The sequence below is a fragment of the Nycticebus coucang genome, chromosome 2 (assembly GCF_027406575.1).
Source record: "Nycticebus coucang isolate mNycCou1 chromosome 2, mNycCou1.pri, whole genome shotgun sequence".
Lineage (NCBI taxonomy): Eukaryota > Metazoa > Chordata > Mammalia > Primates > Lorisidae > Nycticebus > Nycticebus coucang.
The window spans coordinates 109,403,951-109,428,503 of NC_069781.1; the positions used below are offsets into that span (position 1 = coordinate 109,403,951).

Here is a 24,553-nt window from a genome sequence, read left to right on the forward strand (position 1 = left end):
GAGAGGCAAGACAATGTTTTGAGCCTTGTTATCATTGGTGGTGAACCATGATGTACCAATATAACCCGGAAACCAAGTGTCAAAGTGCACAATGGAAGTCAGCCAGTCCTCCACAACTGAAGAAAAATTCTGTCCAAATCAAAGAGTCATAATGATGATGCTCACTTTTTCAGTATCGGAGGGATTGTTCATTATGAATTTGTACTGACTGGACAGTTAAATCAAGTTTATTGTTTGGAAGTGCTGAAAAGGTTGTGTGAAAAATTTAAATGAAAATGGCCTGAACTTTTTGCTAACAACTCATGGCTCTTGCATAACAGCAGTGCACCAACTCACGTGGCACTGTGATAGAGGTCTTAGCCAGTAAACAAATAACTTTATTAGAACCACCCTCCCTACTTGGCCTAATCTGGTCCCCAGTTGACTGTTTTCTTTACCTGAATATAAAGGAAATTATTTTTTTTCGGAGATAGAGTCTAACTCTGTTGTCCCAAGCTAGAATGTTTTGGCTTCAGCCTAGCTCACAGCAACCTCAAACTCCTGGGTTCAAGCCATCCTTCTCCCTCAGCCTCCCAAGAGCTGGTACTACAGGCACGTGCCACAACTCCTGGCTTAGTTTTCTATTTGTATTAGAGATAGGGTCTTGGCTTTTTGCTCAGGCTGATCTTGAACTCCTGCTCTCACACAATCCTCCCACTTCAGCCTCCCAGAGTGCTAGGGTTATAGCTGTGAATCACTATGCCGTTCGGAAAGGAATTATTGAAAAGAAGACATTTTGATGACATTCAAGGTATCAAGGGTACTACCACTACATCTCTGATGGCCATTCCAAAAAGAGTTCCAACATAGGTTTCGAGGGTAGGCTATGCACTGGCATTGGTGCATAGCTTCCGGGGGGAGTACTTGAAAGTGACTGGAGTGATATGCAGCATTTTTTCTGGGCTGAGTTCATGAACTTAATTTAATTGTTAGACCTCGTATGTGTTCTGAAATTTTTTTTTTCTTAATTTTATTTTTACTTTTATTGTGGGGGATTCATTGAGGGTACAATAAGCCAGGTTACACTGATTGCAATTGTTAGGTAAAGTCCCTCTTGCAGTCATGTCTTGCCCCCATAAAGAGTGACACACACCAAGGCCCCACCCCCCTCCCTCCATCCCACTTTCTGCTCCCCCCCCATAACCTTAATTGTCATTAATTGTCCTCATATCAAAATTGAGTACATAGGATTCATGCTTCTCCATTCTCGAGATGCTTAACTAAGAATAATGTCTTCTACTTCCATCCAGGTTAATACGAAGGATGTAAAGTCTCCATTTTTTTTTAATGGCTGAATAGTATTCCATGGTATACATATACCACAGCTTGTTAATCCATCCTGGGTTGGTGGGCATTTAGGCTGTTTCCACATTTTGAGGATTGTAAATTGAGCTGCAGTAAACAGTCAAGTACAAATGTCCTTAGGATAAAAGGATTTTTTTTCCTTCTGGGTAGATGCCCAGTAATGGGATTGCGGGATCAAATGGGAGGTCTAGCTTGAGTGCTTTGAGGTTTCTCCATACTTCCTTCCAGAAAGGTTGTACTAGTTTGCAGTCCCACCAGCAGTGTCAAAGTGTTCCCTTCTCTCCACATCCACACCAGCACCTGCAGTTTTGAGATTTTGTGATGTGGGCATTCTCACTGGGGTTAGATGATATCTCAAGGTTGTTTTGATTTGCATTTCTCTAATATACAGAGATTATGAACATTTTTTCATGTGTTTGTTACCCATTCATCTGTCATCTTTAGAGAAGGTTCTATTCATGACTCTTGCCCATTGATATATGGGACTGTTGGCTTTTTTCATGTGGATTAATTTGAGTTCTCTATAGATCCTAGTTATCAAGCTTTTGTCTGATTGAAAATATGCAAATATCCTTTCCCATTGTGTAGGTTGTCCCTTTGCTTTGGTTATTGTCTCCTTAGCTGTACAGAAGCTTTTCAGTTTCATGAAGTCCCATTTGTTTATTTTTGTTGTTGTTGCAATTGCCATGGCAGTCTTCTTCATGAAGTCTTTCCCCAGGCCAGTATCTTCCAGTGTTTTCCCTATGCTTTCTTTGAGGATTTTCATTGTTTCATGCCTTAAATTTAAGTCCTTTATCCATCTTGAATCAATTTTTGTGAGTGGGGAAAGGTGTGGGTCCAGTTTCAGTCTTTTACGTGTAGACATCCAGTTCTCCCAACACCATTTATTGAATAGGGAATCTTTCCCCCAAGGTATGTTCTTGTTTGGTTTATCGAAGATTAGGTGGTTGTAAGATATTAGTTTCATTTCTTGGTTTTCAATTGGATTCCAAGTGTCTATGTCTCTGTTTTTGTGCCAGTAACATGCTGTCTTGACCACTATGGCTTTGTAGTACAGACTAAAATCTGGTATGCTGATGCCCCCAGCTTTATTTTTGTTACAGAGAACTGCCTTAGCTATACGGGGTTTCTTCTGGTTCCATACAAAACACAGAATCATTTTTTCCAAATCTTGAAAGTACGATGTTGGTATTTTGATAGGACTGGTGTTGAATAGGTAGATTGCTTTGGGAAGTATAGACATTTTAACAATGTTGATTCTTCCCATCATGAGCATGGTGTGTTCTTCCATTTGTTAATATCCTCTGCTATTTCCTTTCTGAGGATTTCATAACTTTCTTTACAGAGGTCCTTCACCTCCTTCGTTAGGTATATTCCTAGGCATTTCATTTTCTTTGAAACTATGGTGAAGAGAGTTGCGTCCTTAATTAGCTTCTCATCTTGACTGTTATTGATGTATACAAAGGCTACTGACTTGTGGACATTGATTTTATATCGTGAAACATTACTGTATTTTTTGATGACTTCTAGGAGACTTGTGGTTGAGTCTTTGGGGTTCTCTAAGATCATGTCGTCAGCAAAGAGGGAGAGTTTGACCTCCTCTGCTCCTATTTGGATTCCCTTTTTTCCTTGTCTTGCCTAATTGTATTGGCTAGAACTTCCAGCACTACGTTGAATAGTAAAGGTGACAGAGGACAACCTTGTCTGGTTCCAGTTCTAAGAGGAAAAGCTTTCAGTTTTGCTCCATTCAGTAAAATATTGGCTGTGGGTTTGTCATAGATAGCTTCAATCAGTTTTAGAAATGTGCCACCTATGCCTATACTCTTCAGTGTTCTAATTAGAAAAGGATGCTGGATTTTATCAAATGCATTTTCTGCATCTATTGAGAGGATCATGTGATCTTTATTTTTGCCTGTGTTAATATGGTGGATAACGTTTACGGACTTGCGTATGTTAAACCAGCCTTGCATCCCTGGGATGAAGCCTACTTGATCATGTTGAATGACTTTTTTGATGATAAGCTGTAATCTATTGGCTAGGATTTTGTTGAGAATTTTTGCGTCTATGTTCATGAGTGAGATTGGTCTGAAATTCTCCTTTTTGTTTGGGTCTTTTCCTGGTTTTGGTATCAGGGTGATGTTTGCTTCATAGAATGTGTTGGGGAAGATTCCTTCTTCCTCAATTTTTTGGAATAATTTCTGCAGTACAGGAATAAGCTCTTCCTTGAAGGTTTGATAGAATTCTGGAGTGAAGCCATCTGGACCAGGGCATTTTTTGGTCGGAAGATTTTTTATTGTTTCTTTGATCTCAGTGCTTGAAACTGGTCTGTTCAGGAGCTCTATTTCTTCCTGGGTAAGTCTAGGGAGAGGGTGTGATTCCAAATATTGATCCATTTCTTTCACATTGTCAAATTTCTGGGCATAGAGTTTCTGGTAGTATTCAGAGATGATCTCTTGTATGTCTGTGGGATCAGTTGTTATTTCCCCTTTATCATGTCTGATTGAAGTTACTAGAGATTTTACTTTTCTATTTCTTGTTATTCTGGCCAATGGTTTATGTATTTTATTTATTTTTTCAAAAAAACAACTCCTTGTTTCATTAATTTTCTGAATGATTCTTTTGTTTTCAATTTCATTGATCTCTGATTTGATTTTGGAGATTTCTTCTACTGACATTAGGCTTAGATTGTTCTTTTTCGAACTCCATAAGATGGCTTGTGAGATTGTTGATGCGCTCTCTTTCTGTTTTTCGAATGTAGGCATCTAAAGTTATAAATTTTCTTCTCAAAACTGCTGTTGCAGTATTCCACAGGTTTTGGTAGCTTGTGTCTTCATTGTTGTTATGCTCAAGGAAGTTAATGATTTCCTGTTGTATTTCTTCCTTCACCCATCTGTTATTCAACAGAAGATTGTTTAATTTCCATGCCTTTGTGTGGGGTCGAGCGTTTTTGTTAGAGTTGCACCTTTAGTGCCTTATGGTCTGAGAAGATACAAGGTAAAATTTCAATTCTTTTGATTCTGTTGATATTTGTTTTGTGTCCCAGGATATGATCAATTTTAAAGAATGTTCCATGGGGTGATGAGAAAAATGTATATTCTTTATCTTTGGGATGGAGTGTTCTATATGCGTCTATCAAGCACAGTTGTTCTAGGGTCTCATTGAAGTCTCTTATATCTTTGTTTAATTTCTGTTTAGAGGATCTGTCCAGCTCTGTAAGAGGACTGTTAAAGTCCACTGCAATTTTTTTTTTTTTTTTTTTTTTTTGCGTGTAGAGAAGAGTCTCATTTTATCGCCCTCGGTAGAGTGCCATGGCATCACACATAGCTCTCAGCAACCTCTAACTCCTGGGCTGAAGCGATTCTGTTGCCTCAGCCTCCCGAGTAGCTGGGACTATAGGCGCCCGCCACAATGCCCAGCTATTTTTTGGTTTGCAGTTCAGCTGGGGCAGGGTTTGAACCTGACACCCTCGGTATATGGGGTGGCTCCTTACCGACTGAGCCACAGGCGCTGCCTGTCCCCTGCTATTATGGTAGTATCAGATATCATATTGCTCAGACTGAGTAAGGTCTGTTTCAAGAATCTGGGAGCATTTAAATTGGGTGCATAAATATTTAGAATTGAAACATCTTCTTGTATTTTTCCATTGACCAATATAAAGTGACCATGTTTGTCTTTTTTGACTTTACTTGTTTTAAATCTGCATGTATCTGGAAATAGGATCACAACTCCTCTTTTCTTCTGAATTCCATTTGCCTGAAAAATTGTCTTCCAACCCTTGACTCGGAGCTTTAATTTGTCTTTTGAAGCCAGGTGTGTTTCTTGCAGACAGCAAATGGATGGCTTGTGTTTTTTCAATCCAGTCAGCCAATCTATGTCTCTTCAGTGGGGAATTCAAGCCATTAACATTTATTGAGATAATTGATAAGTGTGGTAGTGTTCTATTGATTTTATTTTGTGAGAGTCCATTGCCTAGTTTTATCTTTTGCATCAGTGTGGAGGTTAGGTTCTGTTCTTTAATTTCTGAGTTTTTACTTTGCTGCTGATCCATTGTGATGGTCAGTGTGTAGAACAGGTTGAAGTATTTCCTGTAGAGGATCTTGTTGTGGTGAATTTCCTCAATGTTTGTATATCCGTAAATGATTTGATTTCTCCATCAGTTTTTAAGCTTAGCTTAGCAGGGTACAGAATTCTGAGCTGGAAATTGTTCTGTTTAAGTAGATTAAAGGTAGATGAGCATTGTCTTCTTGCTTGCAAAGTTTCATTAGAGAAGTCTGCGGTCACTCTGATGGATTTGCCCCTGTAGGTCAACTGGCACTTACTCCTGGCAGCTTGCAGAATCTTTTCTTTTGTCTTGACTTTGGACAGGTTCATCACAATGTGTCTTGGAGAAGCTCGGTTAGAGTTGAGGCGACCTGGGGTCCGATATCCCTCTGAAAGCAGTGTGTCAGAATCTTTGGTGAAATTTGGAAATTTTCATTTATAATATTCTCTAGTATGGCTTCCATTCCTCTTGGGCATTCTTCTTCCCCTTCTGGAATTCCTATAACTCGTATGTTGGAACGCTTCATAAAGTCCCATAATTCTGACAGTGCATGTTCTGCTTTCTCTCTCTTCTTTTCTGCCTCTTTTACTATCTGAGTTATCTTGAGAACTTTGTCTTCTACCTGTGAAATTCTTTCTTCTGCATGGTCTAACTTGTTGCTGATACATTCCATTGCATCTTTAATTTCCCTAATTGACTGTTTCATTTCCTTCAGCTCTGCTATATCCTTTTTATATTCTTCATATCGTTCATCTGTTACTTGATTCTGTTTTTGGATTTCCTTTTGGTTATTTTCCACTATATTAGCAGTTTCCTTCATTGCTTCCATCATTTCTTTCATTGTTTTCATCATGTGTATTCTAAATTCCCTTTCTGTCATTCCTAACATTTCTTTATAGGTGAAATCCTCTGCAGTAGCTACGTCATGGTCCCTTGGTGGGGTTGTTCTGGACTGGTTCTTCATGTTGCCTGGAGTTTTCTGCTGGTTCTTCCTCATGAATGATTTCTTTTATCTGTTTCCTTGCCCTAATTTTCCTTTCACTTCCTCTTGCTCTTTAAGTTCTCATGCCTGTGGACTAAAGGTTAGATGAGTCCTTTTGGTACAGGACCAGAAGGGTGAGAAGGTCGAAGAGCAAGAAAGGGATGAAAGAAAGGAGGACTGTGGGAAAGGAAAAAAAAAAAATAGAGAAAGGAGAGCGGGTGGGTAAGAGGAATATTGACATAAAGAAAAGAGGCACAGAAAGAGGGAGACAGAGCAATATAGGTGTACAATAGGGTACTTTGACACAACCTTAAAATAAACCACCTTCTGGGGTGCCCAGTTGGGTGGTTCCCTTGAGTTCAGCAGCTCTTTGCTAACCTGATCAGACACAGTACCCCAGCTCTACCAAGCAAAGGGGAAAGACAAAAATGCTATAAATCAAACTAAAACAAGCAAACAGAAAACTTTACGGCATAAAATTGGGTGAAAAACCAAATAATAGCGGTAGAAACACTAGCAAAAATGAAGTTCTAGTTATTAAAAAAGGCAGCAATGGGAAATTATAATTAAACTAGAAAAATTGAGAAAGAAAAAAGATCTGTATGAAAAAGGTTGAAATTAAAAAGCAAAACAACATCAACATCATCAAAATAAAGAAAAAAACAACCAAACCCCCCCCTCCCCCCCAAAAAAATAAATAAACCAGAAAAAACAAAACAACCAAAAACAAAGCAGTATGTATATGATGTTGAATATTGTCTGGGCAACATGTGGTCTTCTGGGGTATGAGGTGTTAATCACAGTTCTGATACGACTAGAGGCTTCTGATTTCTCAAACCCCGGCAGGTAGACACCCTAAATCTCTCTTCAGCCCACTTAAAAGGCACTTTGAACTTGTAAACTTGCTGAGCAGAAGCTTTCCAGGAAAGTGCTTGTTGCTGGAATCACTGCTGGAGTGGCTATCCACTTACCCAGTGTTCCAAAAGCAGTCTCATTCTGCCCCTGAGGCTTAGGGCTGTAAGGCGGCTCAGACCCCACCCATTAGGCTACTCGGTCACTGGGTTATCAGCTCCGACCGGATTCTAGCTCTGGGACCCTGAGGGCGGAGCTTGCCGGTGCATATCGCTCACAATGGCTCCCTGTGGCCCACAGGCAAACACTATTATCTACATCTGGCTCAGAGGCTCAGACTGGGGCCCTAGACAATGGCCAAAGTTCTCCACACTTCTGCTCAGGCTCTCCCCAAGGCAGTTCAACTGAGTGCCAAGTCCAAAGACACCAAAACAGTTCACAGGAAAGGCCTTTCTGGTTTGCAGTCTCACTGCTACTAAACTTACAGTTGCGGGCGGGTTTATACCGATTGAACACACGCGACCACTTGCCGGTTTTCCACTATTTTAGTCCTCCTCTTGTGTTCCAGAAGTCTCTCACTGACTCCCTGTATCCTCACAGGGGTGATGATAGCCAGATCCCACCAGCCAGAGGTGCCTAGAGTCCTATCTCCCCGGACTCCCGGTGCCCAGATGCAAGGAAGCTGTTACTCGGCCACCATCTTGCTCTTTTGTTTCTGTGTTCTGAAATTTTTTGGTAATGTATGGTAGTATGTCCTTTTCTTTTATTGTTCCAGTTTATTGCTTTCAGTCTTTATAGTCATCCTTAATGTGAAATTTTGTGTTACTTTCATCATCTTCTATTTCTTCTTTTCTCTCTAAAATACATGCTGTTTGGATGTATTATGCTTCTTAATGTACATCGTTTTTTTTTTCTTTTCCATTTATGTATTTCATCATCTCATTTGTTCTGGAGGAGTTTTTTGACTTTATTTTCTAACCTTTTAAAAAAAAAATTTTTTTTTTTTTGGAGAGAGTTTTACTAAGTCGCCCTCGGTAGAGTGCTGTGGCACAGCAACCTCAAACTCTTTGGGCTTAAGTGATTCTCTTGCCCCAATCTCCTGAGCATCTGGGACTTCAAGTGCCCGCCTAGCTTTTTTTTTTTGTTGGAGTTGTCATTGATGTTTAGCAGGCCCGGGCAGGGTTCGAATCTGCCACCCTCAGTGCATACGGTCAGCACCGTAACCACTGTGTTTAAAATTTTTTTAAGGGCACCACCCTTAAAAATTTTTTCAATCAACACTTGAAATTTCTAAGCGCTCCACCTCCCATTTTATTCTCAAACTGTTTATTTCATAGATACAAGTAGCTTACATTTCTGGGCATATAAATTATTTTTTACAGAAGACTTTCTGGTGATGATTCAGGTCTGAAGCTCAGGGATAGGGCTGGAGTAGGAGTGGTGTATTGTGTGAGTTTTGCCAAGAATTGCCTGGTGCTGGAACACCTCAAACTCAAATTGGGAGCTCTGTAGTTGGGCTGGGCTGTAGTTGCCCTCAGCACTGTGTCCCCCAGGCCCAGGCAGCCAGCATTGGACTGGCTCTTCTTAGGATGAGCCAGCATGGCAGCTGGAAGACAGTAGTCATGCCAGACTCCAGCCAGCTTCCTAGACCAGGCCTTTTGTTGGTGGCCTGATGGTATAGGGCCGTAAGGGTGGGAGCCCCCTTCTGTGGCTGCCTCTCCAGCTGAGAAGGGACTAGCATGTTCCTATGTTGTTGCTCTGCATCGCCCCCTCCTTCCATTCAAGAACAAGTTTCTTCTCCCTCTCTGAAAACACCTGTTCTGGAAGTACAAAACACCTGCCTATTCTCTGTGTCCTTCCCCAGCTCCTGGAACACCTTTAGAAATGATGCAGACTTATCAGGGCTAAGAATCTGTCATTCTTGACTTGACATTTTGTCCATTGGGAGACAAGGTTTTCCCCCTTACCACTCTTTTAATTGACACTTTATGCCTTAGGCCTTATCCATTTGGATCACCAGCTCCCTGGCCATCTGTCGCTATATGACTCCCTCTACCCATCTGAGTTCTAGTTTTCTCTGGGCTTCAGTCTCCAGTCCCCAGTGGATCTGGCCAGTCTCATCCCTGAGTGGAAGTGACCAGGGGATTCTGGGCTGAGATTTCCTACCCTGGAAGGCAGCTCCAAAGCAGCAAGAGAATTGGGCATCAGGTACAAATCTGGCTGCTCAGGAGTGGGCACTTCACTCACTCCCCAAAGAAGATGATGGAAAAGCACAAAGAACTCAGTGCTTTGATGGGCTTGGCTGAGGACAGCTGGAGAAATAAGCCCAAGAAAGGTTCAAGCAGCCTCCGCCTGCTTCGTGCTTTGCACAGAGCCTCCCGTCAGATTCTGGGTCTAGCTCCGGAGAGGAAGAGGAATTTGGTGTTGTTGGAAATTGCTCTGCTTTGTCAAGGGAGACCATTTACAGTGCTACTGCAAGATCTGTTATCCCCTCTGTGGTTTTGTCATCCTTGCATTCTGTGTTGGCTTGGTGTGAATGCACGTTGCTCTCAAGGAGAATCTGGATGTCCTTGAGGAAGAATTTAAAACAGTAGAATCTAATCAGAAAAGCTCATTACAAGAAATCTCCGAACTTTTTTTTTTTTTGTAGAGACAGTCTCACTGTACCGCCCTCGGGTAGAGTGCCATGACATCATTAACTCTTGGGCTTACGCGATTCTCTTGCCTCAGCCTCCCTAGCAGCTGGGACTACAGGTGCCCGCCACAACGCCCAGGTATTTTTTTGTTGCAGTTTGGCCGTAGCTGGGTTCGAACCCACCACCCTATGTATATGGGGCAGGCACCCTGCCTACTGAGCCACAGGCACCGCCTGAAATCTCCCAACTTAATGAAGAGCTATTCAGCAAACAAAAAGAACTTGAAAAGATTGAATCTGTAGAGCTAGGATTGAATAAAGTCTGGATAAATAGTCACAGAAATGAGTAAACAGATTTGTCTGCTTCTACGGTAAACCACCTCAAAGCTAATGTTAAGTCAGCTGCAGACTTAATTACTTGATTAGCCTGCCTGTCATTGTAGAGGGGCTTCAGAAGAGTATAGTTTCCATTGGCAATACAGTGTCCATCTTGCTGTGGAGGCAATAAAGAAAACTGTGGTTGAACCTAAGAATGTGTTCTTCTGTGGATGAACCTTGGGATTACTGCAGAGTGATATGGATCAACACTTCTTGAAGGAGACTGGTAGAAGAACCCAAATCATTTTGTCACCTTCAGCCACATCAGAATTTGACAATAAAACCCACAGTGCAAATTTGAAACACCTGGGTGACAGAACTGCCACTCTGCAAAGAGAGTCTTTGGATCAACTAACCAACATAACAGATAGGTTAAAGCCCCCCCTAAAGAAAATAGTTGAAATTCTCAGGTATCCAAGGTAAGAGAAACTGTAGCTGATTAGTGCTCTCATAAACCTGAGAGCAACAGGCCTGCAGAGACTGCCAGGGAAGAGCAAGTACAGAGTTTCACATTAAAGCCTTCACCATTGCCAAAATTTTCAGTCTCTTAGAGGCCCAATTGAGAAAGCTGCCCAACTTATACCTTTTTCCCTACCAGGAATTTCTAGCCTTGAATATCTTCAGGATTTATTCCTCAAAACTGCCTGGGATGCAGATGGGAAACTGACCTACCAGGAAATCTGGAATTCACTAGGTTCTGCCATGCCAGAACCAGAGAGCTTGAGAGCATTTGATTATGATGGAAATGGAAGATACTCATTCCTGGAGCTCAGAGTAGCTTTAGGTGTCATCCTCGTGAGGCATATTTTGCCCTAGACTGCCTAATATCTAACTGACCTAACAAAAAGTCTTTACCCATTAGTTCTCTTGTCCTTCAAATTTTTGAAGCAGCCACATTGCTACCTTTTAATTATTTGAAGAAACTGTTAAAAAGTTATTTTTTAAAGAAAAGTCCATTTTACTTAAACAAGTTGTTCAGAAATCTATGATTTCTTGGCACCATTAAGATCTTACATTTTTAAATTGCCGGGGGCGGGGAAAGCCCTCTTTTTCTCTATTTTTTTCTTTTCTTTTTTTTTTTTTTTGAGAGGAGACCTTGTCTTTTAAAACTAGATAATGTATATAGAGAGAATAAGGCACCTGTTCTATTTCATATAAATTTACCTTAAATTAGTCTGTACTTTATAGAGACTCAGAAAATGTCTTTTCTTTAAAAGATAGGCCTTTTCTGTTTATAAGTTTTTTTTTTTTTTAAAGACAGTCTCACTGTGTTGCCCTTGGTAGAGTGCTGTGGTGTCACAGCTCACAGCAATCTCAAAGTCTTGGGCTTAAGTAATTCTCTTGCCTCAGCCTCCCAAGTAGCTGGGACTACAGGTGCCCGCCATAACACCTGGCTATTTTTTTTGTTGTAGTTGTCATTGTTGTTTAGTAGGCCTGGGCTGGGTTTGAACCCTCCAGCTTCAGTGTATATGTCCCATGTCCTAACCACTGAGCTAAGGGTGCCGAGCCTGTTTATAAATATTTAAAAAGAAAGGATTATGCATATTGTGTGGAAAGAATGGTTTTGAACAGGACACAGACAAAAAATTAAATTATTAAAAATTGCTAATCTGGAAAAAAAGCCTTTGTGCTGGTATCTCTGCGTCCTGCTTATGAGTTTATGTCTCTGTTATATTAGTTGCTGCTTCATTTGGGGGGCTTTACTTAAATCTCTGGGTTCTAGGCTCTAAGAAGTTGATGGGAAGCTGTATGTGAGAATGTGGCTTTTGTTGCCTGGTAGACTTCACCTAATGTTATTTAGGACTCCAAGGCTTTGTATTTGTGAGGGTTTTCTCTGGAAATAGATCGTCACATTTCCTGCTTAGAGGATGGTAGTTGGCATTCATAAAACTGGCGGAGGCTCATAATCTCAGACTTTCTAATTTCTTCCTTAAAGTTTTATATAAGTCTTTATTGCTTTACCTTCATTTGAATCTATACCATTGAAGACCACTGTCTGTCAAACAAAGCTGGCCTTAAAAAATTTGCTGAGCAATGATGAGAATATCACATTGACAGTTTCCAGTGAAATTTTTTTTTGAGACAGTCTCACCGTGTTGTCCTGGGTAGAGTGCTGTGGCATCACAGCTCACAGCAACCTCAAACTTTTGGTCTTAAGCAAGCGATTCTCTTGACTCAGCCTCCCTAGTAGCTGAGACTACAGGTACCCACCACAACAACCAGCTGTTTTTTGGTTGCAGTTGTCATTGTTGTTTAGCAGGCCCAGGCTGGGCTTAAACCCACCAGCCTTGGTGTATGTGGCCGGCACCCTATTCACTGAGCTATGGGCACTGAGCCCCTGGTGAAATGTTAAAAAGAGAAAATCCAGTGAGTCCTCACTTAATGTCATTCATAGGCTATTGGTAACGGACTTTAAGGAAAATACATTATAAAGAACAAGCATCTCAAGGACCTGCTTTACATTGTTTTGCTTAAAGTCAGAGTTTCCAGGAATCTATTCATGATCTTAAGTAAGAACTTACTGTACACGTAGGGGAGGAATGAGTCATAGGGCTGGAGTCAGGAAGTGTGATGTGGATGAGGGTTGGTTAGAATTTCTAATTCAAATGATTTGATAGATTAGACAGTGGTCTTTGTCACTGGAGCTTTTGAGTCTACACAAAATTCAGTTAAAGTAGTCTTATTTTGGAACTGTGTCTGAATGATCCTCTGTTAAAACCATTTTGATTTTATATCATTTCTCCTGAATATTATGGTTTAGTACAGTTGAACTGTTTAATAGAATAGTCAATTCTGTAAATTAGGGTTTCTTTTCTCACTTTAAAATAGATGTAATAAGCTATAAAGAATCTTTTCTGTTTTCTACTGGAAAAATCAGTGATTCTCACATAGGTGATATAAACCCACTTTGCTGGTAAAATGATGCCAGTATATACATTCTAATATATGTTATTAGCATTGTCCTTGAGATTAGCATTGCTTGTTCAATGCTATTTCCTTATAATGATGTTGTATGTTCTCTTATGTATATTAATATGTACTTAACTACTCTCCTGTTACTTGCTTTTTCTACTGAACATGTATTGGGCCAGGTGGTGTGTCTCACATTTGTAATCCCAGTGCTTTGGGAGGCCAAGGCTGGATAATCACTTGAGCCTAGCAATTTGAGGTTACCGTGAGCTGTGATGATACCACTGCCTGTACTCTAGTCAGGATGACAGTCTTTAAAAAACACCAAAACCAGCTGGGTGCCCATAGCTCAGTGTCCAGGGCACCGGCCGGCCACATATACCGGGGCTGGCAGGTTTGAACCCAGCCCAGGCCTGCTACAACTACAACAAAAAAATAGCTGGGCGTTGTGGTGGGTGCCTGTAGTCCCAGCTACTTGGGAGGCTAAGGCAAGAGAATCACTTAAGCCCAAGAGTTTGATGTTGCTGTGAGCTATGATGCCATGGCACTCTACTGAGGGTGCCATAGTGAGACTCTGTCTAAACAAAAAAAAAAAAAAAAAACAAGCAAAACCATCACTACCACCATTACCACCACTACTTCTTAGCAATATTCAGGGATTTTTCCCCCCATTAGTGTTAATGATTGAATTGTATTCTTTTATGTGTATATTCCATGTTAGTTAATTCCCATAATATCTGGACATTTGGGTTATTTTTCTTCTGCTGCTGATATAGGTAATAACTGTAATGACTAGCTTTGTCCATATGTCTTACTGTTGTGTCACTGGATATATTTCTGGAAGTAGAATTGTGTGTATAGAATCTTAAAATCACATAATTTTGTGAGATATTACCAGATTCCTCACCGTGGACTATTAATCATTTTGTATTTCTACCAGCAATATTTAAGAGTTTCTCTTTTGCCACAGTGTTGCTAGTGGCATATATTGTCAAGTATGTGGATTTTTGTCTGTCTTATAGGTAGGAAGTGGTATCTTGGTTTAGTTTTATGTGTAGGGCAGAATACTTTGTCTTGTCAGGACCTCTTTGGCCTTTCTTTTTCTATTAGCACATCCATTTTTCCTCTTTACTTTTATAACCTCTTTTTATGTCAGAGTTACTGACATATTTATTTCTGTGATATGGATTATAAATTTATGTGCTTATGCTTCTGTTATGCGGAGTCAGTCTCTTGGAGACAGCCTTTCTTGAGTCTCTCTGATTTCTTCATCCTATCTATTTGGGTCTTTCAGCCTACATCACAGAAGTCATGCCTGGAACTTTTGCACTCCTAGGTTGGATCTGTGCTTTTTGGATCCTATATATTTATGATGCTTTTCTCTCTTTTTCCTGAAGGGTATTCTCTGGTAACTTCCAGAGATGTATATGAAATGTAAATTTTAGCCTATATATATATGAAAATGTCTGTACTCTCAATTGGTAATTTAGCCAAGTATGAAATTAAGGGTTCAGAATAATTTTCCCTCACCTTTGAGTTGTCATGCATTTTCTTTTTAGTCCGATGTTGATGACAGACGAGTAAGTTAATTATTTTATTTTATTTTTTTGAGACAGAGCCTCAAGCTGTCGCCCTGGGTAGAGTGTCGGGGCATCACAGCTCACTGCAACCTCCAACTCCTGGCTTAAGCGATTCTCTTGCCTCAGCCTCCCAAGTAGCTGGGATTACAGGTGCCCGCCACAACGCCCGGCTATTTTTTGGTTGCAGTTGTTGTTTGGCAGGCCTGGGCTGGATTTGAACCCACCAGCTCTAGTGTATGTGGGTGGCACCTTAGCCACTTGAGCTACAGGCGCTGAGCCTTTTAATTGATTTTGAAATAGTTTTAGATACATAAAGGAGTCGCAAAGATATTACCTCATTCTTTTTCAAAGGTTTTTTGAAATAGGCTTTAGTTTTTAGAGCAGTTTTAAGTTCACAGCAAAATGGAAAAGAAAGTGGGAGAGCTCCCATGTACCCCTGTCCCTCATACCTTTACACCTCCCATACTGTCAGCATCGCCTCAGGAAGTGGTCCATTAGTTACAGTTGATGAACCCACATTGACATATCATCACCCAAAGTCCATAATTTACTTTGATACATTCTTGTTATACCTTCTGTGAGTTTTGACAAATGTATATTACAGTATGTAGCCTTTTCAGATTGGATGCTTTCACTGGGCAATATGCACTTAAGTTTCTTTCATGTCTTTTTCATGGCTTGATAGCTCATTTCTTTTTAGCAGAAAAAGTATTTCATTGTCTGGATGTGCCAAATTTAATCATTCATCTACTGAAGAAACATCTTAGTTGCTTCCAAGTTTTGCAGTTGTGAATTAAGCTGCTGTAAATACCTGTTCGCATGCTTTTATGTAGGCATTGTTTTTAGTTAATTTGGGTAAACACCAAGGGGCATAGTTGCTGAATTATATGGTAAGAATATGTTTACTTTCTAAGAAACTGCCAAACTATCTTTAAAATGGCTTGTGCCATTTTGCATTTCCATGAGCAGTGAATGAGTGTTCCTTTTTGTTTTATATCCTTACTATTGATAGGATTTGGTATTTGTCAGTGTTTTGAATTTGGGCCTTTCTAATACATGTGTAGTGGTATTTGGTGGTTGTTCTAATTTGAAATTACCTAATGGTGCATGATGTTGACACGTGGTTCTTAAACTTGTGTTCAGCTAAAATCACCAGAAATACTGTCTTTTCACATAAGCTTATGTGCTGTTTGTAATCTTGTTTGGTGTGAGGTGTCATGTTCAGATCTTTTGCCTATTTTTTAGTCATTAATTTTCTTTCTGAGTTTTAAGAGTTCTAGGTATATTTTCAATAACAGTTTTTTTATTAGATATACATTTGCAAATATTTTCTCCTAGTTTGTGGGTTGTATTCTCATTCTCTTGACATTGTCTTTTGCAGAGTATACCTTTTTAATTTTAATAAAATCCAGCTTATCAATTATTTCTTTCATGATCGTGCCTTTGATGTTGTATCTAAAATTTCATTGTCACACCCTAGGTTATCTAGATTTGTTCCTGTGTTATCTTCTTGGTATTTTATAGTTTTGTGTTTTATGCTCAGGTTTATGATCCATTTTGACTTAATTTTTATTTTATTTTGGGTTGGTTTTTTTTTTTTTTTTTGAGTCAGAATCTCATTAGGTCGCCCTCGGTAGAGTGCTGTGGTATCACAGCTCACAGCAACCTCAGACTCTTATGCTTAAGCCATTCTTTTTCCTCAGCCTCCCCTGTAGTTGGGACACAGGTGCCTGCCACAATGCCTGGCTAATTTTGTTGAGGTTGTCATTGTTGTTTAGCTGGCCTGGGCTGGGTTCAAACCCACCAGCACCAGTGTATGTGGCCAGTGCCCTAACCACTGGGCTACGGACACCGAGCCTTTGACTTAATTTTTGTAAAGTATATAAAGTCTGTGTCTAGGTTCATTTCTTTTTCTACTTTTCTTTTTTTCTTGCATGTGGATGTCCAGTTGTTCCAGCACTATGAGCACTATTTGTTGAAAATGTGTTTATTCCTCTCCAATGTATTGCCTTTTCTTTGTAATCAGAGATGATTAGTTGAATAGATTTGTGAAGGTCTGTTTCTGGGTTTTCTGTTTTATTCCATTGCTCTGCTTGTCTTTTCTTCCAACAGTACCACAGATTAGCTTTATATAAGTTTTAAAGTTCAGTAGTATCAGGACTTTGACTTCATTCTTCTCCTTCAATATTGTGTTGGCTAATCAGGGTCTTTTGCTTCTCTATATAAGCTTTAGAATCAGTTTGCTGATATCCACAAAATAACTTAGTGGGATTTTGAGTGCAATTCCTCGGATCTATAGATCAAGTGGGAAAGAACTGACATTTTGATAGAATTGAGTCTTCCTATCCATGAACTGGAATGTCCCTTCATATATACAGTTCTTTGATTTCTTTCATCTGAGTTTTATTATTTTTCTTATGTAGATCTATGGGATCTATAGCTCTATAATGAAGCCCCACCCCCACCCCCACTCCCCGTGTGTGTGTGTGTGTGTGTGTGTGTGTGTGTGTGTAACAGAGTCTCTCACTCTGTTACTCAGGCTAGAGTGCAGTGGTATCATCATAGATCACAGCAGCCTCAAACTCCTGGACTCAAGTGAGCCTTCTGCTTCAGCCTCCCAAATAGCTGGTACTACAGGTGCCCACCACAACACCCAGCTAATTTTTGTATTTTTAGTAGAGATAGGGTCTTACTCTTGCTCAGGCTGGTCTCCTGAGCTCAATGAGTCCTCCTAGCTCAGCCTCCCTCTTTGATTTCTCAGATTATTCATAATTTTTGTTTTCTATTTTTAGTTAGCCTGTCTAGAGATATATAAAATTTTTTAATCTCTTTAAGGAACTAACTTTTGGTTTTGTTGTTTTTTTTTTTTTTTTTGTAATTCTGGTTTTCAATTTTATTAATTTCTGATCTAGTTATTTATAATTTTTTTTTACGTGTTCTTACTTTGGACTTGATTTGCTCTTCTTTTTCTTGTTCCCTAAGATGGATGTGTAGATTATTGATCTTAGTCTTTCTAATGCATGTGTTCATTGCTACAAATTTCCTTCTAAGCACTGCTTTTGCTGTATCCTACATTTTAGTAAATTTATTTTCATTTAGTTCAACATATTTTTTAATTTCTTCTTGGACCTATGTGTTTAGAAGTGTATTTTATCACCAAGTATTTTAAGATTTTCTAGCTATCTTTTTATTCTTGGTTTCTAATTTGATTTCATTGTGTTATAAGGATATACATTGTATGATTTCTACTCTTTTAAATTTGTTAAGATTGTTTTATGGTTCATATTGTGGTTTGTCTTAGTGAATTTTCCATGTGAGCTTGAGAAGAATTCGTATTCTGCTATTGTTGGATGAAATTCTGTAGTGTCAATTATGTCTAGCTGATTAACATACTGTTGTTGAGTTCAAGCATGCCCTTATTGATTTTTCTGCCTTCTGGCTTCATGCAGAGGGACCCAGACAGAGGGATGTTAAAGTCTATAATATAGGCTAACCATCTCTAATGTCCCAAATCCAAAATACTTCAAAATCTGAACCTTTTTGAGTACCATTATAGTTATCACAACTGGGCAATGAAGATGACATTGACACCACAGAAAAAGTGCCTGTAGAGGATATAGTGAAAATGTGTGAAGGATTTACTGAGCGATGTTAATTTATAACAGAATAAGAAATCATGATAGTTTATAAAATCAGAGAGAGACTTCTAAGATAAAAACCACAGTTAAATAAAGCAGATGACTCTGGAGGAAACTTTTAAAACCATCCAGGCTCAACACCCGTAGCTCAGTGGTTATGGTGCCAGCCACATGCACCAAGGCTGGCAGGTTCGAGCCCGGCCTGGGCCAGCTAAACAACAGTGACAACTGCAACAAACAAAATAGCCGGGCGTTGTGACAGGCACCTGTAGTCCCAATTACTTGGGAGGCTGAGGCAAGAGGATCACTTAAGCCCAAGAGTTTGAGGTTGCTATGACACCACGGCACTCTACTGAGGGTGACATAGTGAGACTCTGTCTCAAAAAAAAAAAAAAAGTCATCCAGCAAAACGCCTTCTCCATCCCTAGAAGAACCACTTCCTGGTCCCTCAACTGCTTCTGATGTTTCTTCCAACTTATAAAAAAACTACAGTGTACCTTTTAATCAAAACACAGCGTTGTAGGTGAAGACTGAGAGTGCTTTTGTTGTTATTGTTTAGCAGCTGTTGTAGGTATTCCAAGACGTCACTATACTAGTTACTCTGTACACTTTATTTTTTCACTGTACTGATGGTGTGTTGTAGTTTTTTCTATTAAGAACTAATGTGTGAATAAAAATAAGAAACACATAATTCAGTCAGGAATGATAGTGATGCGAAATAACCACAGATAGCCAGAGAGGCTGAAATTGTGACCCCTTTGTTTTCTGATGGTTCAGTGTACACAACCTTTGTTTCATGTACACAGTTTTAAAAAATATTGTATAAAATTACTTTCAGGATATGTGTATAATGTGTATATGAAACAGAAAGGAATTTTGTGTTTAGACTTGGGTCCCATTCCCAAGATACCTCAGAAATTCATAACAATTCTGGTCCCAAACATTTTGGATAATGGGTACCCTAGTGGATTCATCTTTTTTTCTCTGTTAGGTTCTGTCAGTTTTTAATCACATATTTTAATGCTGTCCTTGTTAGGCACATACACATTAATTAAGGCTTGTTATGTTTTCTTGGAGCATTGACTGATTCCTTTATTCTTATGTAACACCTCTATTTATCCCTGATAACTTCTCTTTTTCTTTTCTTTCTCTTTCCCTTTTTTTTTTTCTTTTTTGAGACAGGGTCTCACTCAGTTGCCCTGGGGTTCAGTGCCGTGGATTGAGTAGCTGGGAGTATAGGTGCCTGCCACAACACAGCCACAACACCAGCTATTTTTACATACTGAATCTCTTTGTTGCTCTGGCTGATCTCAAATGTGTGAACTCAAGCGATCCACCCGTGGATTGAGTAGCTGGGAATATAGGTGCCTGCCACAACACCATCTATTTTTACATACTGAATCTCTTTCTTCCTCTGGCTGATCTCAAATGTGTGAACTCAAGCGATCCACCCACCTAGACCTCCCTGAGTTGCTAAGATTACAGGTGTCAGCCTCCCAAGCTGAGACTACAGGCACCCCCCACACGCCTGGTGTTTTTTTTGTTGCTGTTGTCATTGTTGATTAGCAGTCCTGGGCCGGGCTTGACCCTGCCAGCCTCAGTGTATGTGAGTGCTAAGCCTGATAACTGAGCTATGGGTGCCGAGCCTGAGAACTTTTCTTACTCTGAAGTCTGCTTTGTCTAACATTAATATAGCTTCCCATTTTCTTTTGATTACTGGTAGCATGATTTGCTCCATCTTTTCTCCATCTACTGACTTTTAATAATCTATCTTTACATTTAAAGTGAATTTCTTATGGGCAGTATAAAGTTGCATGTTGGTTTTTTTGATCCATTTTGACAATCTCTGTCTTTTAATTGATGTTTTTATTTTTTTAGAGACAAGATTTTACTCTTATTGCCCAGGCTGGTGTGCAATGACTGTCATAGCACACTGTAGCCTCTTAATTCCTGGCCTCAACCTCCCAAGTAGCTGGGACTACAGGTTCATGCACACTTGGCCAATTTTTGCATTTTTTTATAGAGATAGGGTCCCACTCTTGCTCAGGCTTGCTCACACTCCTATCCTCAATGATCCTCCTGCCTTGGCCTCCCAAAGTGTTGGGATAACAGGCAGCCTACTTCATTTATATAAGGGTCTTGAGCATTTAGGAATTTTCACTTCTGAGGAGGTCTGAGGGGATCCTCAAAGCAGTCTCCCAGGAATACTGAGGAATCACCGTATTCCTTGTTTCTCCCTTTAGTCTGGTTGTATCCTTGCTGTCATTCATTTCATTTGTGTATGTGTGTGCGTGTGTGTACATATAAGTGAAATGAATGATAGCAATAATATACACACAATCATATAATTGAATACACTTGCTAATATTTTGAGCAAACTGTTGTCAGCTACCTCAGCTAAGAAAAATGGTTTTTTTTTTTTTATATTGCCTTCATTTATTCCTTCTTTAGTGTTCTTTCTTATGTAGATTTGAGCTTCTGACCTATATTTTCTTCCTTTCTGAAGATCATCTTTTATCATTTCTTGTGAGGCAGGTCTGTTCGTGACAAGTTTCGTCAATAGTTGTTTGTCTGAGAAAGTCCTTTTTCCTCCTTTCCTTTGAAGAGTAATTCTGCAGGATACAAAATTTTAGGTTAGTGGCTTTCATTTTTCTCAGCACTTTAAATGTTTCACTCCATTCTCTTTGTGGTTGCATGATTTCTGAGGAAAAGTCTGATGTAATTCTTTGCTCTTCTGTGACAAGGTGTTTTTTTTTCTCTTGGCTTCTTTCATATATTATATATTATATATATAAAGTCTTTGATTTTCTGCAGTTTGAATATGATATACCTTGTCATAGTATTTTCTAGCATTCATTCTGCTTGGTGTTCTCTGAGCTTCTTGGATTTATGGTTTGGTGTCTGTGACATACTTAGCCATTGCTTTAAATACTGCTACTGTTTGTTTCTTTCTCCTCCTCCAGTTGAATCTCAGTAATTTGATTACCCAATGGATTGTAACAAACTGGTCAACATACAGAGATGGTCAACATAAGCAACTGGGCCTACTCTGATACATACATGTGGTTCATGTCTGGTTTATGTAAATGAGGTCAATTGTGGTGGTCAATATAGGGAAGGGAGGTGGTCAACTTTGGAGTTTCTGCTATATTTTCATAATGTGTAAATTAAGGCTTTTGCACTTGTCTCACAGTTCTTGAATATTCTGTTGTTTTTTTTTCTATCCTTTTTCTCTTTTCAGTTTTGGATGTTATCTATTCACATATCCATAAGCTCAAAGGTTCTTTGGTCTGCCTATTCCAGTGTAATGAACGTATGAAAGACAGTCTTTGTTACATTAGGTTTTTTTTATATGCAGCATTTTTCTGTTCTTACTTTCTCTTTATACTACTTGCATATCCTGTTCTTGCATATTGTCTACTTTATCCATTAGAGACCATAGCATATTAATTAGTTATATTAAATCCCTTACCTGGTAATTACAACATCCCTGTTACATCAGTCTAGTTCTGTCTCAGTCTAGCTCGGTCTCTCCAAACTGTGCTTTTTGTATGTATTTTAACACACACTGTCAGTTTGTTGAAAGGCACATATGATGGGGGTGAAAGAAGCTAGATGTTTGGTGATATGGTGGTAAGATATGGGTAGGGGCAGCATTTCATAGTCTTGTGATTAGGTCTCCGTCTTTTGGTGAACTGGTGCCACTAGACTGTGACCTTTACATGTGCTTCTCAGTCCCTCCCCAACTCCTCAGCCTTCATGCGATAGGATGGTTTGACCACTTTCTCTAATTCCTAGAGGTATAACTCAGGACAGGATGGTGCCTGTTGCTCAGTGGGTAGGGTGCCGGCCACATAACACCTAGGCTGGCAGGTTCGAACCCGGCCCGGGCCAGCTAAACATCAATGACAACTGCAACAAAAAAATAGCCGGGTGTTGTGGCAGGCACCTGGAGTCCCAGCTACTTGGGAGGCTGAGGCAAGAGAATCTCTTAAGCCCAAGAGTCTGAAGTTGCTGTGAGCTGTGACGCGATGGAACTCTACCAAGGGTGACATAGTGAGACTTTCCAAAAAAACAAACAAAAAGTCAGGATAGTGTAGAGGCCCTCTTAAGAGTATCATCACTCATTGTGTCCCCCCACCCTAGAGTTTTTAACCATCAGAATTGTCTACATACACCCTTTAGCAATGCCAATTACAAATTTAGGTTTCTTATCATGGTACTGGTTACTTAGAGGTTTCTGACCCAGTAAATTGTGATTTTTCTACCCACCTATCTGTCCTCTAATTTGGGGGGCAGTTTGACCTGTGACCTCAATTCTTTGACCAATCTAAGAAGACGTGTTGATTTTGTTTGTTTTCTAGGTTTGTACAGCTTTCTGTTTGTTAGGACAAATGCTTAACTTCCATACTTTTTACATACCAGACCAGACAAAATTAAAGGATTATTTGATTACAAATGGTTTAACCTTTTCTTGGCTGACGAAAAGAAGATTCTTTTTTTTTTGGTTTTTGGCCGGGGCTAGGTTTGAACCCGCCACCTCCTGCATATGGGACCGGCGCCCTACTCCTTGAGCCACAGGCGCCGCCCGAAAAGAAGATTATTTTTTTCCCTAAACATGAAAGCCAACACTACAAGAACAAATGATGTTTAGCATTTGAGGCACCCTTTCTTGGAAGCCAGCACTCAATATATCCAGTGTGGGTTGTTTGTGTGTTGGGGAGAGGGAAAGGGATCTTGACTTGTGGTGTATTCTATTAGGCCTAAATGAATTGTTTTATTTCTTCTTTTTTCATTTCTTACTTCCTTTATCCCTGTCTACATGAAGCCCAGGGATGCTGCAGGTAGATTTGCTTCTGGTGCCAGTCTTGTTCTTGTCTTCACTATTTTAGGCTATCGCATTCTTGAGTTATTACCTGTTGTCAGACTTCTATGTCTCAGTGCTTCTGAATGAACTGGGTGAAATGGGCAAAATGGCTCTCTCAGCAGTCAGACTCCTGGCTAACCATCTTTATCTCCAAACTAGAATGATAAATCTTTCATTTAGACCAGTTGGCATGTATTGATGTTGTTTAGTTAGCTTTTATTTTTATTTATTTGTTTATTTATTTTTTTTTTTTTAGAGACAGAATTTCTTTCTTTTTTTTTTTTTTTTTTACCTAGCTTTTTCGGTTTTATTTATTTATTTATTTTTGGTTTTTGGCTGGGGCTGGGTTTGAACCCACCACCTCCGGCATATGGGACCGGCGCCCTACTCCTTGAGCCACAGGCGCCACCCTAGAGACAGAATTTCATTGAGCTGCCCACAGCTCACAGCAACCTCCAGCTCTTGGGCTTAGGCAATTCTCTTGCCTCAGCCACCCGAGGAGCCCACCACAATGCCCGGCTATTTTTTGTTTGTTTGTTTTGCAGTTTGTCCGGGGCCAGGATCGAACCTGCCTCCCTCCGTATGTGGGGCCAGTGCCCTACTCACTGAGCCACAGGTCCTGCCCCTTTAGTTAGCTTTTAAAACTGTAACATGGTTGGGTGGCTCCTGTGGTTCAAGGAGAAGGGCAGCAGCCCCATTTACTGGAGGTGGCAAGTTCAAACCTGGCCCCAGCCAAAAACTGCAAAAAAAAAACAAAACCCCTGGAAACATGATATTAATACAGAAATTTGTATTAAAAAAAAATACAACTTAATATAAGGCCAAGGAGAGAGAACTTTGTGGGTATCTTAAATGTCTCCCTGTGTCCTCTTCTCAATTTCTGCTTCCTTCTTCACCCAAAGGAACCACTGTTCTAACTTTATGGCAAGAAGTTCGTTTTTGTCCAGGTGTGGTGGCTTATACCTTGTAATCCCAGCACTCTGGGAGGCCAAAGTGGGAGGATCGCTTGAGGTTAGGAGTTCAAGACCAGCCTAAGTGAGAGTGGGATCTTGTCTCTACAAAAATCAGAAAATTTAGCCAGGTGTGGTAAGTACCTGTAGTGCCAAACAACAAGGAGGCTGAGGTAGGAGGATTCTTTGAGACCAGGAGTTAGAGGGTGTAGTGAGCTATGTTGATGCCATAGCACTCTAGCCACGGCAACTGAGTGGGACTTAATGTCTCAAAAAATATATATATATATCTTTTTTAAATCTTCATACTTTTTTCATTTTAAAGGCGCATTCCTGATAAATATAAGTACTGCTATTGATGCATCCCACAGTTTT

At 39.9% G+C, this 24,553-nt stretch overlaps 1 protein-coding gene and 1 pseudogene across 3 annotated transcripts in view; both read left to right on the plus strand.

Moving 5' to 3' along the window:
• The window catches only part of SPIN1 (spindlin 1), a 123,339-nt gene that overhangs the window by 64,349 nt on the left and 34,437 nt on the right, over positions 1 to 24,553 (plus strand). The window lies entirely within an intron of this gene.
• On the plus strand, positions 9,483 to 11,049 carry LOC128569089 (EF-hand calcium-binding domain-containing protein 14-like; annotated as a pseudogene).